This window comes from Rhinatrema bivittatum, chromosome 13 (assembly GCF_901001135.1).
Source record: "Rhinatrema bivittatum chromosome 13, aRhiBiv1.1, whole genome shotgun sequence".
Classification (NCBI taxonomy): domain Eukaryota; kingdom Metazoa; phylum Chordata; class Amphibia; order Gymnophiona; family Rhinatrematidae; genus Rhinatrema; species Rhinatrema bivittatum.
Window position 1 is genome coordinate 11,147,474 of NC_042627.1, and position 12,432 is coordinate 11,159,905.

Below are 12,432 nucleotides of genomic sequence, written 5' to 3' on the forward strand. Positions count from 1 at the left end.
AGACATCAATATCTGACTGAAGGAATAACCTGGAAGTACCATATCTCAAACATGAATCCCTTGAGGAAAGGGATTCCAGTGGCAGATTGAGTGGTTCCCCTGGAGTGTGTGGACCCCAGCGGTAGATTGGGAGGTCCCCCTTGACAATCCTGCCCACCTTTCTGATGTGATTGTATTATTCCACTCATGAAATGCTTACATTTAAATGTTTAGTAAAATAAAATGAAGAAGCTATGTTAAATATTCTATTTTGTTTAAAAAATACTTTTTTGTATATCATGTCGGCCTGATTTACTAAGCTTTTATCCCCGTAGGCACAGAATAGCAGCATATCAGGCCTTAAATAAAAAAACACTTTGTAAAAATTGCTTTAATTGATGCATTCATTAGGATTTAAAGCATGCATTTGAATGAGAAACCAGGTTTCTATTGCAATTTGCTGATGCATGGGCTTTTCTGTGGCAAAAGCAAAACAGGTGGATATTCTGCAGCACCTGGTGTTTCATCTTCTGCCTTCATCCCCACTCCAAAAAAAGAACAATGCTGAAAATGAAGGATTAAAAAAAAAAAAGCTTCCCAGGAAGGCAGTTTTATAATTTTGCTGCTTGATTTGCGAAGTCGAAATTTCTCCAGATCACTTGCAGGTCTCCCACTGCTCCTCATGGCATACAAGGGTTTGTTTTTTTGTTTGCACCTTTGTGAATACGTTTATATATTTTGAAGCAGCTTGCTGATGGCCAGGATTACAATTTGAACTGGGGCTGGTCTGATTCCAATAAAGAACAGGTCACATCTAATTGACCCATACTTACCTGAATGCTGTAGAGGAAACATGTTACTGTATACTGTGGTTCTTACAGTGGGCTGGAAGCCAAGGCATTTTTCATGAAAAGGGATTTGTTATGGCAGAATTTGACTGCTAAAAAACATTATGTACAAGATGTATTTTGATAGATAAGACTTGGACCTATAATAATCATGATTTCTTATAGCTGTGTGTTATATAGAGGAAGTATTATAATTAAATTCTAACAGATGCATGCTTTAAAAAGAGACTGCTACTGTAGATGAAAATGCACATTTTATAACTTCTTTGTGTGTTTGAATCAGATTCTGCAACCCTGGGGACTCTAAATCACTTTAATTGTAGAATTCAAGGAAGCTTGTAGAAGATCCAGATTCTGGAACCCATCTGAATGGCAGAAGCTAAGGAGGTTCTAAAAATATGGAGGTAGATATTCAGAAGAAAACGTCTAAGTAAGTTAGCCAGATAAAACTTCAGCTGATTTACATACTGCTGAATATCCCCGAATAAGTTGCTAGCGAGTGAAATAAGTCTTATCTGGCTAACTGTAGAAATAGCAGGTCTGACTTATCTGGTTAACATAGCCAGATAGGTTTGAATATCGCTATTTATCCAGCTCTGTTAACAGGAAAAGTAGCTCCTCCCCAAAATGCCCATTTTCCGCCCACCACTTAGCCAAACGAATACTTACCCAACTAAATGCTTATTCATATTTTTCAACTCCTTATATCAAGTTTTTCAAACTGAGAAACTCCCAACGTACTTTGAAATAAAAGTGGAATGAGAGCCAGGAGAGACTCAACGGATAGTTGTGACCTGCAGTGATGTGGTTACTGTGTTTAAAAGATTCATGATTCTAGAATTAATAAGGTGCGCAAGATTTTAAATCTTAGAATATGGGGATCTTGATTCTAGAACACATAAAACTCCGAGTTTCCAGACTGCTAGGTTTCAGAGTTCAAACATGCAAACTTTTTAACCATTCCAAATTATGAACCCCTTGGTCCTCAGGGTTCAACTCCCACTGCTGCTCCTTGTGACCTCGGGCAAGTCACTTCCTTCTCCATTGCCTCAAGGTGAATTTTAAAAGCCCTGCGCGTGTGCCAGAACTGGGAGATACGCGCACAAGTTGGGCCGGCTCACGCTGCGCGGATTATAAAAGGCATCCGTGCATGCACGGATCTCCCGCTACGTGCACAAAACATTTTTCTCAAAAAGGGGCGGGGTGTGGGCGTGGTCTGGGCAGGGCACAGGCATTGCCGGATTTCTCAATGAAACCAGCATGTAAATATGTACACGCACAAGCGCACGCTGGGGTCCCCTGTTGCATAACTTTACTTCTGCCATGGATGGTATGAGTCAGAAAGCAAAAAGAATTAAAATGTAACCTGGGTAAACTGGGAACGAAGTGGGGCATGCGGCTGTACTAAAATCCCCCCACTTATGTGATAGAAGCAGCATTTGCGCGCATTAGGTGCACGCCTACTTAAAATAGCGCGCACATCTGCACGCATTCAGCCAATTTTATACCATGCATGCATATATGCTCATATGTTATAAAATGGCCGCATCCCTTGGTGCGAGCCAGCAAACGCACGCACATGTGCGCCCACGTGCCTTTTTTAAAGTTACCATCTTAGATTTTAAGCCCTCTGGGGATAGGAAAATACTTACAGTACCTGAACAGAAGCCACTTTGAAATACCTGAAAAAGCAGAATATAAATCAATAAAATAAAAATAAAGCTAGTGCAAAAACACCTAGATGGGGAGACGATGTAAAAGAATCATAGAAAAATGCATAATAGAATCAGAGAATGATGGAACTGGAAGAAACCTTAAGAGATCATCTAGTCTATCCCCCTGCGTTGTTTAATCTGCTTTCTAAAGGCTACTATGGCAGATAATTATCCTCCTAGATACCTTTTCCAGTGCTTAACTACCCTTAGGAGTGAATTTTCAGAACATATATGTGTGCAAAATTAGCATATAAGCATATAAGTAGCTTGCACCCACTCACATACTATTTTATAAACATGAAAAGAACACACATATTTTCAGTCTCAACTGCACATTTACATGTGAAAAATAAGGGTGGTCTGGGGCATTCCGGGGCGGAGCCGAGAGGTACACACGCAAGCTGCTATTTTCTAAGAGTCCTACATACTTACATTGGTCAATTTATTCGTGTAATCTTACATCTGCTAATTATCTTGCATGACTGCTATCAGACTCGTCTATTCTTTGCTATTGGGTGGTTGGGAGGTCTGGGTGAACTGGGGTAGTTCAGCGTGAAGAACTAGGAGGGTCTTGATTACCTTCAGAAGGACTGGATGGGCGTTTCGACAGACTGGTGATTTAAATTACACACACGCATGTTTTAAAATATACTGACTGCCAATTGTAATCAGAGTTGTACGCAAGCAAATCACAACTTTTCCACGTATGATTCTAAAATAGGTAGGAAAAATACATGCTTTCAATGTGCCGCTGATATTTGTGTATAAGAAAACATACACACATATGTTAAGGGGTAGACATACGTGTATTTTTATAATCGGTGCAGGTTATAAAATACTATAGTAGATCTCTGCATGGCCATATATGCGCATAAATGGGACAGCGCGGTGTTTGCAAGTTAGAATTAATGGGCTGAAGAGGAGAAAGCAGTGGGAGAAAGGAACTTGGTACTGGTAGAACTGGACCTTCTTGTCGGTTCTAACTCTGCCAGCAGTGTGCTCCGTGACCGACAGTTAATCGCTTCACCTCACTGTGTCTCATTTTTACGAAGCTGTAGTTGATTTTAAAAACACATGGATTATAAAAATGTGCATGATAACCTCTTTGGAGCCAATAACAAAACTGAATAATTGTTTCAGGCCACACTCTATAAATAATAACTTTAATTATTATTTTGAACAGTTTTAATGTGTAGATTTCTTTAAAACATTTTCAAATTAAAATCATAAACCATTTAACCAGTAAACCTACATTAACAAATACTTCCTGTCATGTATTTGGATGCAGTGTGAGTTCATTACATGGTAATTCATCACCTTGGTGTTTTAATATCAAAGATTTAAAAAGTGCACCTTTTATAATGCAGCCGATAGTCACCCTTCTCCTGCATTTACGCAGACTTCTTTTGTGACTTTGAAAGCTTGCTCTTGTCCTTGTCATGAGAGTTTCTTTATCTGTTTTTCCGAGGGATTTTTCCTTTTGGTTTACATTAGGCAATTGAATAAAGCAGATGATTCATAACCCAAACCTAGGTGTGTATTGCTAATTATTTTCTCTTAGCTATATATATATTTTTTTTTTTACGGTATACAGTCATGAAGAGGAAGACCGTTCCTTCCACAACTATATTGGTAGAAGTGGAACATTTTCTGTAACCTCACCTAGCAGAGGCAGGGGATTGATGGGGACTGGGCTAGTCCATGAGTAAAGTAGAAAGCCCTTGGGTCCAAAGGGGGATGGTTTAAAACTGAAAATGAGGCAGCAGGAAAAGTCCTGGAGAACGTTTGCAAGATGAGAGTTTGTTTTTCTTAATCCTTGCCACTAGCTCTGGATTTTTTTCTTTTTTTAGCAGAGGAGACTGGCTCAAATGCTTTCCAGTGTCTGCTGTCTGCTCTTTTCCAGAAAGACTGGAGCTGGGTGGTGGCTGGTTCAGGGTTGCAAGACAGCCAAATCCACTTTTTAGTGACAAGTCTGCTGCTCTCCTGGTTTTACTCCATTGCATGCATGGAGATATAGTGCTGCTTTCCTTAGGATAATCGGAATTACAACTCCAAACATGCCGCGACGAAGCGCCAGGACATGATCAATTGTCTGCAAAAAGGATGGAGCCAGCCAGCAACCCATATAGGAATCCAGCTTATGCCACCAACCCACTTTTTAATTTTTACTTATTACATTTAGGGATGTGGAAAATTTCTATCTCTGAGCACCAGAAAAGAAATTAGTCAGAACTTTCTGTTGACTTTAATGATCATGCCTAAGCAGTATATTTCTAAAATGTTCTACTATGAAAAAAAAGGATTGCATACCTGAGAATGCACTGATATGGGAATGTTAATGGAGAATTCTGATACTCACAATTTAAGGCAGCATATTAGCCAGCTAAGTAGTAAATTCTAGACCCAAGTGGACCATGAATGGATTGCCTCACCTGCGAGTAGGAACATCCCAGTGGCTGTTACTGGAAGCATCTTTTTGATGCCACCAATAGCTGAGATTGCTGATTTCACTAGTTTCCAGTTGCAGCACAAAATGAATGCTCCTAGCAGCTGTAAGGCGTTGTCTTCAGGCTAAGCTAAGGACCCATCCTTTACCCAAGTAGGTAGTTTTACCTAGCTACACAATTATTTGTCTTGAGGTTTGATCAAAGGTAAACCAAGTTGTTTTACCTTATTCTGCTTTGTGTCTGTGTGTATGTTACCATGGGGTAGACGAGAAAAAAAAGAATTTTCTTTCAGATGTCTGCCTACAGTTTCAGGACAGGCATTCCTTTTGCTCAAAGCTACATGTATATAGGAAGGTGCAATCCAGCAGTCTTGAGTGTTTTGGCTTCCTGAACCATGAGATGGTGTTCCAAGGACTGTTGAGGAGAGATGGTGTCCACCTATCAAAGAAGAAGTGACGTGTCTTCCAGAATAGACTGGCAAACTTACTAAGAACTTTAAACTAGTATCATTGGGGAGAGTTGAAAAAAGCCCTTACGTAAGTAATACATTAAACACAATTGTATACAAATGGGGAAAAAAGGCATGTACAATAATACCCACAGTATGGAAAACAAACTCTCAGATCTAGAAGCAGTCATGGTCATGGAAGAGGCTGTCTTGGTCAAGATGGCTGTCATGGAGACATTTCATTTTTTTTTTTTAATGTTTATTTCATTTTAGAAAAGGAACCATGACAAAATAAGCATTAAATGAAATGGTACTTGAAGGAAAAATCTCCAAAAACAACAAAAAAAAAAATGAAATAAAGTTTTGAGGCTGTACACCTTTACCCCACTGCCTCTTAAGGCAGTCCCAGTGCTGAAATAGAAATAAAATATAAATAAATAGATTGAGAAGCGTTTCGGGGCAGGCCCTTTTCTCCTTCCCAAACCCTGCCTTTGCATGTGTTTGGGGCATAAAAGAAACAGAGTCTGACTGGTGCCATTTTGTCAGTGACAGCACTGGGCCCAGAACCTTGGGGGCATTCCAATCTCCACTCGCCCACCAGGGATGTTATGATATGGCAAATGAAGGGTTTGGGGGAGAGGGAGGGAGAGGGAGGGGGTTGTTGGCCAGGGGATCAGAACCAGTTGGGGGGAGGACTCAGAAGCCCAAGGGAAAATTGCTGATGAGGAATGGGGCTTGGGATGGAGAAGAGGGGCTTCCCCCAAAATGCTTATTAGCACTGGGCCACCTCAAGAGACTGCAGGGGGTTAGGTCAGAAGTACTTTGTCAGGTCACTCAGACCCTTTAACTAGATGTCAGCCCTAGGCTGCAAGGTTGCCTTCACACAGAACCTAAAGGAGGCAGCTAAGTTGGTGGTATTTTTACTGATGGGGAAAATACCATGGGGTTTTCTAAGCTGAAGTACTGAGTATCCCCCTCTGGAGAAAATACTGCAGCTTAGTAAATAAGCACCTTAGATTGTAAACCATCAGGATACAGGGAAATACCTACAGTGCATGAATGTAACTCACCTTGAGTTACCAATGATAAGGCGCAAGCTTAAAATCCAAATAAATAAATGGAATATAGATAAGTTATGGCTCCTCTGCTGGCTGACTTTTTAAATGTTTCTTTAAAGTTGGGAGTATTTCCAGACGGGACATCATTAGCTCTGGGAACACACAGCCTATGCCCCAAATCTCCTCTTCGGTGCCCTGAATATCTTTTAGCAACTCATGGACTTCACAGAAAAGAAGAGGCCCAGCAGGGCCACCATGGATCCCATCCCGTAGCAGCTGAACAAAATGTTTGACAGGCTGCCATGAAGTTCATTCCATGACAGCATAGACCCCCATCTCGTGGTGGCCACAGAAGAAAGGGGAGGCCCAAAGTGAGAGTATCTGTTAGTATGTGTGTGTGTGTGAGTGAGAGAGAGCATGTGTTTGTGTGTGAGAGAGAGAGAGGATGTGTATGAGAGCATGTGTGTTAGAGACAGAGGGCGTGTATATAAGAAGCATGTTTGTGTGAGAGAGGAAGTATGAAATAATGTGTCGTGTGTGTGTGTGTGAAAGAGAGAGGAAGTGGATGTGAGAGAAAGTGGATGTGTGTGTAAGCATATACATGAGAGAAGGGAGTATGTATGAGAACATGTGAATGTGTACTGAGAGAAACAGTGTGAGTGAGAATGTGTGTGACAGTGAACATGTACATGCCATGTACATGCTAGAGAATGTATGTATATGACAGAAAGAAGATAAAGTTTGTGTGACCCACCCCATTCCACTAATCCAAGACATCTCAGGTGACTGGAAATCAAAAGTTTACAGGAATGGGCAGCAGGGATTTTTATCCTTATGAATTTTAATTATTGGGTGTTATTTGATGTGTCTGCTGTTATGAAATATTTTATTGGTCCTTGGACCGATTTCTTTTCAACACTTTTATAAGTGATATTATGGAAAGGTTTGTATTTTTGCAGATGATACTCAAAATCTGCAACTGAGTAGACACCCAGGAATGTGTGGAAAACATGAGGAACTGTCTGGCGAAATCTGAGGAATGGTCTAAAATCTGGCAACTAAGATTTAATGCTAAAAAATGCAGGGTAATGACTTTGGGTTGCAACAGTCCAAGGAAGTTTTACAGTCTAGAGGGTGAAATTATAGGCCCAAAACAAAAGAAGGATCCTGGGGGTGAATGTATCTGATGATTATCAAGGAAAGCAGAATGGTAAGGTAATGACATAATCCAGAAAGATGATTGGGGGAATAGGGAGTAGAATGGTCAGCAGGAAAAAAAGAGGTGATATTGCCCCTATGTAAGTCCCTGGAGAGACCTCATCTGGAATATTATGTAGAATTCTGGAGATAACACCTTCAAAAGGGATATAAACCGGATAGAGATGGTCCAGAGAGTGGCTAATAAAATGATCAGTGGTCTTCATTCTAAAGTGTTTGGGGACTGACTTATAGATCTAAGCATATATATCTTTGAGGAAAGGCAAGATAGGGGAGATAAGGTGACATTTCAAAACCTCCAAGGTATCAATGTACAAGAGGTTGGATTCTTTCAACAGAATGGAGACTCTGGAATGAGGGGTCATGGAATGAGGGTGAAGGCGGGTAAACTCAGAAGTAATCTAGAGAGGCTGTATGGTCCATTTACTAAAGGGTTTCTCCTATTCTGTGTCTATGGGAAAAATGCTTAGTAAGTGGCCCCCTATATTCAAAAGATCCTCAATCAATCTAGCAAACATTTGCCAAGGAAAATACCAATAAAAAAAATCTGCCCCCCTACGCAATCAAATAATTTTTTTTTTAAATGTGCAAATTTTTTAAGTAAAGAAAGAAGACAATGTAAATGTTAAAAAATGCTACAAATATTGAATTATGACTTTTTTCCCTGTGTGCTGTATGGCTGCTGGTTGCTATCCTATTATGGCATCATTTGTTTTGCACATGAGCAAGTTACACTGCCCTAGAACTGCCTTAGCACCGTACAATGGTAGGATTAAAGGATAGGCAGGAACTGCTCAGCCGCAAGAAATCCTAGGCCTAGCTTTACTTTACAGCTCTACTGTGCGCCCTGTGTCTTGATTCTGTAAACAGTTTGGTTACTCCCTCAATCCAAAATCGGTCGCTGGTTATATTGCAACATATACAGCTTTTTGGTTTGACTTTTCTTTATTTGAATTTTATTAAGTGCCTACTTTGAATCAGCTTATTTATAGTGGTCTGGAATGATTCCCTTTTAATATTATTTCATTAAAATTTATTCTAGGGCGTACAATCCTGCTTTAAGCTGTTCAGGAAACTAAGATTGTATGCACAATAGCGCATTATGGATGCATTTTCAAAAGCATGTACATGCGTTTAACACCATTTTATGTGCGTGTATATAGGACTTTTGAAAATTGTCCTGGGGTTGTACAGGTGAAAGCATGGGCGAAGGCAATTTCATGCATACTTTTATGCGGACTCGAAAAGGTGTCCCTGAGGACAGAGTTATGGTGGGGGAAATATGCGCATAAACGTATGCATGAACATTTACATCTGCTCCCATGTAGTCCTAAAAGTGCATGTGTGCTACACAAGGGTTCCCGCCTACCCGCTCATTTTCAAAGTGGACAAAGTGCTTCCTAGGAAGCACTATATTATAAAATAAAAAAGGACTACCAAGCCGGAGACCCCTTTGAATTCCTAGTTCAGGCTTATTCTTCTCGGGCTGAGAATGATCCTTAAGCAGCAGCCCCAGTGACCCAGAGGGAAGGTTTGACCACCATACTGGCCTGACACCAGTCCTGCTCGGCTAACAGCAGCAGATCCTCTATAGTGCCTCGGTATAAAGCTGTATCCTACTTTTCTTGACCACAGGATGCCACTGCAGTCTGGGCCCTGTCAATGTGGAGAAGAAGAAATCATTATTTTGGAATGGAAGCGAAAATAATGGGGGAGGCGCTGGAGGAAGGGAGATGGAGAAAGAGGAGCACTGTGAGGGTTCCTGCAAGGGAAATCAAATGGAAAAGAAATTATTCCCAGGAAACCAGAGCATGAGCTTCCATTCCAATGCTTATCCACCTAACTCTCTGCCAACAGGAGATTTAAGCCCGAGTCTGGTGGTTTTCTGGCTCCCATCTCAATGTTTGGGGGTCCTTTGTTATTGTGGTTGAACAGACGTTAGGACCAGGCTGAAAGCTCATGTTCACCTGGAATCATTTGACAAAACCGCTGCAGCTTCCTAATCTCCACATCCAAGGCTTGCACGGAGCTGTTAGACCTGTGCCCTTGCCTTTGCATAGCACGATCTGTCTTGATGACATTTTTAGAACCGAGCAGGTCAACGGAGATGGCACTCAGTACTGAAATCATTAGAGTCGCCCTCTGGGGATAAAAAGGTACTGCATTAAAAATGAGACCGATGACTTGCTCGTGTGTGCACCAGCCTTGTGACTCCAAGCTCATGCCCATTCAGTTTTACTGATTTAAAAAAGACCTTTTTTTTTTTTTTTTTTAACAAGTGTTTACTGAACAGTAAAAGCAGAGTATAAAGGTTGGATTGTATTTTTTTTCTAGAAGTGTTATAATATGGCAGGCGGCATCACTAGGCAATGCTGAGAAAAGCAATTTTGTCACCGTCGATTACTGGGAACATCCATGGATTGTTCATCTGGTAACAGCAGCGCAAGTCCTGAAAAGCAAATCCTAAAATGTCACCTGTGTGTTTGTCGATGATAAAATAGTCTTTATTTTACAGCATTTGTATTCAAAGCATATTTTGAAATCCTTTGAATAGGGAAGCATTTGAAAAGAATAATAAATATATTTAGCAAAACAAAACAATGAAAAAAGTCACATGGAAATAAAACCTAATCTTCAGCTCAACAGAGGGTACCGGAATCCCAGCAGTGGAAATATTGGTTCACGGGTTAGGGGGAGAGAAACAGGGGCAAGATATTATGCAAAATAATCATGGCAAATCAGCAAAAATCACTAGAAATTCCCAAACGTTAGATCTTCATGATAGCTGTGACAAGTGAACAGTCCCAAAACAGCAGTACTAGGCAAGCAAATGTGTAGATCAGAGGTCCCCAAAGCCACCCCCCTCAAGGGCCGCAACCCAGTCGTGTCTGCGGTATTGCCGCCGTGAATATGCATGAGATCTATCTGCGTACAAGCAGATCTTGTGCATATTGATATTCATTGTGGAATCCTGAAAAGCCGGCTGGATTGTTGAGGCCCCTGAGGCCCAAGTTTGGGGATCCTTGCTCTAGATAATTCAATTGGCAGTTGAAAAGCACAGAATTAAGAGCCACCTTTATACCTTCTGATTTTTGTGTTCTGTTCCCGAAAAGATGCCAGGGTTTGATATTTTTCAAAGCTCCTCAAACTTGGCACCTCTACAAATCTGTGTCACTGTGCTGTTCCTCTGGAGAGCACTGTGCAAGCAACTATTGCACAAATACAAAAAATGAACATTGAAGAAAAAAAATCTATTATAAGAAAAAAAAAATAGAGATGTAGATATAGCAGCAAAAAAAAAAAAAAAAGCAATAGGCCCAAAAAGTAGTCAGTTTGATATGAGGAATCTAACTTACTAGCTCTGCTGTTACAATGACTTCTATTGTCTGAAGACAAAAGAAACAGTAAGAACACAGCCTTAGATTCATGTTCCAATTTCTCTATGCAGTAAACTGTTAAAATAAAAAGGCTTTTAACGAGTAAAATGAATGAATCTAATTTGAAAAACATAAAAGCTGCAACTATCCCCCTTTTGAATTATTTGTAAAAGACATGACTTTTCACCTTCATGGTTTGGTCCAAACTCATATGTAGGGACCCTCTAGGTCCCCCCTAGCTATTTTGTCCCTACCTTAAGCCCTAAATTAGGATTAGGTCGAGGTTTGCAGCCCATCCCTGCAGGCCCCTCCTGTGAGGCTGCCTGGATTGGTCAGCAAGCCTGAATAAACGCAGGCAGAGCACGAGGAGCAGGGCGGCATTTAGGTTTGGAGCAGCAGGAAAGTTTTGGAGTTCTCCTCATTTTTAGGCCCGGGGAAGAGGCATATTTCTGATCAGCGGCCCCTCGGGTCTGGCTGGGGAGTGTCTCTGGGAGTGGAAGAGAAGGATTGTTTGGTTTTTCTGAAGAGAGTTTTAGATGTTTGCGTGGAGCCTGGTCCTGCCACGGGAGGGTTTGCCCCCCGCCTTGAGGAGGTCGGGATAAAAAAAACGGTGATTCCCTGCCAGCCACACAAAGGAGGGACAGCAGGGTTCTTCAGTGGAGACGTGAGTTGCAGATTTTGAGAAGAGCTTCGTTCCACTTTTGTTGGGAGGAATGTTTGCCACCAGTTCCTGCCCATGAGAAGGAGAGATTTTGGGGTTTTTTTTTCCCATTTTGGGGGGACTTTCTAACCAGAGGTCCAAGAAAACCATCTGAGAAAGAGATGAGAGATCCCAGTCCCCACTAAGAGCTAGGGATGTGAATCGTTTTCCATATCGTCTTAACGATAGAAATCGTGTGGCAGGGCAAGAAAATCGTCTTAGGCACGATTTTTTAGTTAAAAAATCGTTAAAAATCGTTTTTTTCCGATTAGTGCGCACTAACTCGAGTTAGTGCGCACTAACGGGAGTTAGTGCGCACTAACTGGGAGTTAGTGCGCACTAACTGAAAATGATACAATTTGACACTTTTCAGGTCAGTTAAGGTCAGTTTAGGAATGAATATGTATTCCTATTGGCTGCCCTCTTATTTATTCATGTTACCAAGTTTCCTACTGACAGTATATGGGGGATGGGAAATGGAAACAGTTGGTAGCTTGACAAAACAAGTAATGTGATCAGTCAATGTGACTAGAACTTGTGCCCTAACCCTGATACCAGGGGTATTGTGATCTTCCTGCACACAGTGCCCTATCCCTATTAATACCAGGAGTGTTGTGATCTTCCTGCACACAGTGCCCTATC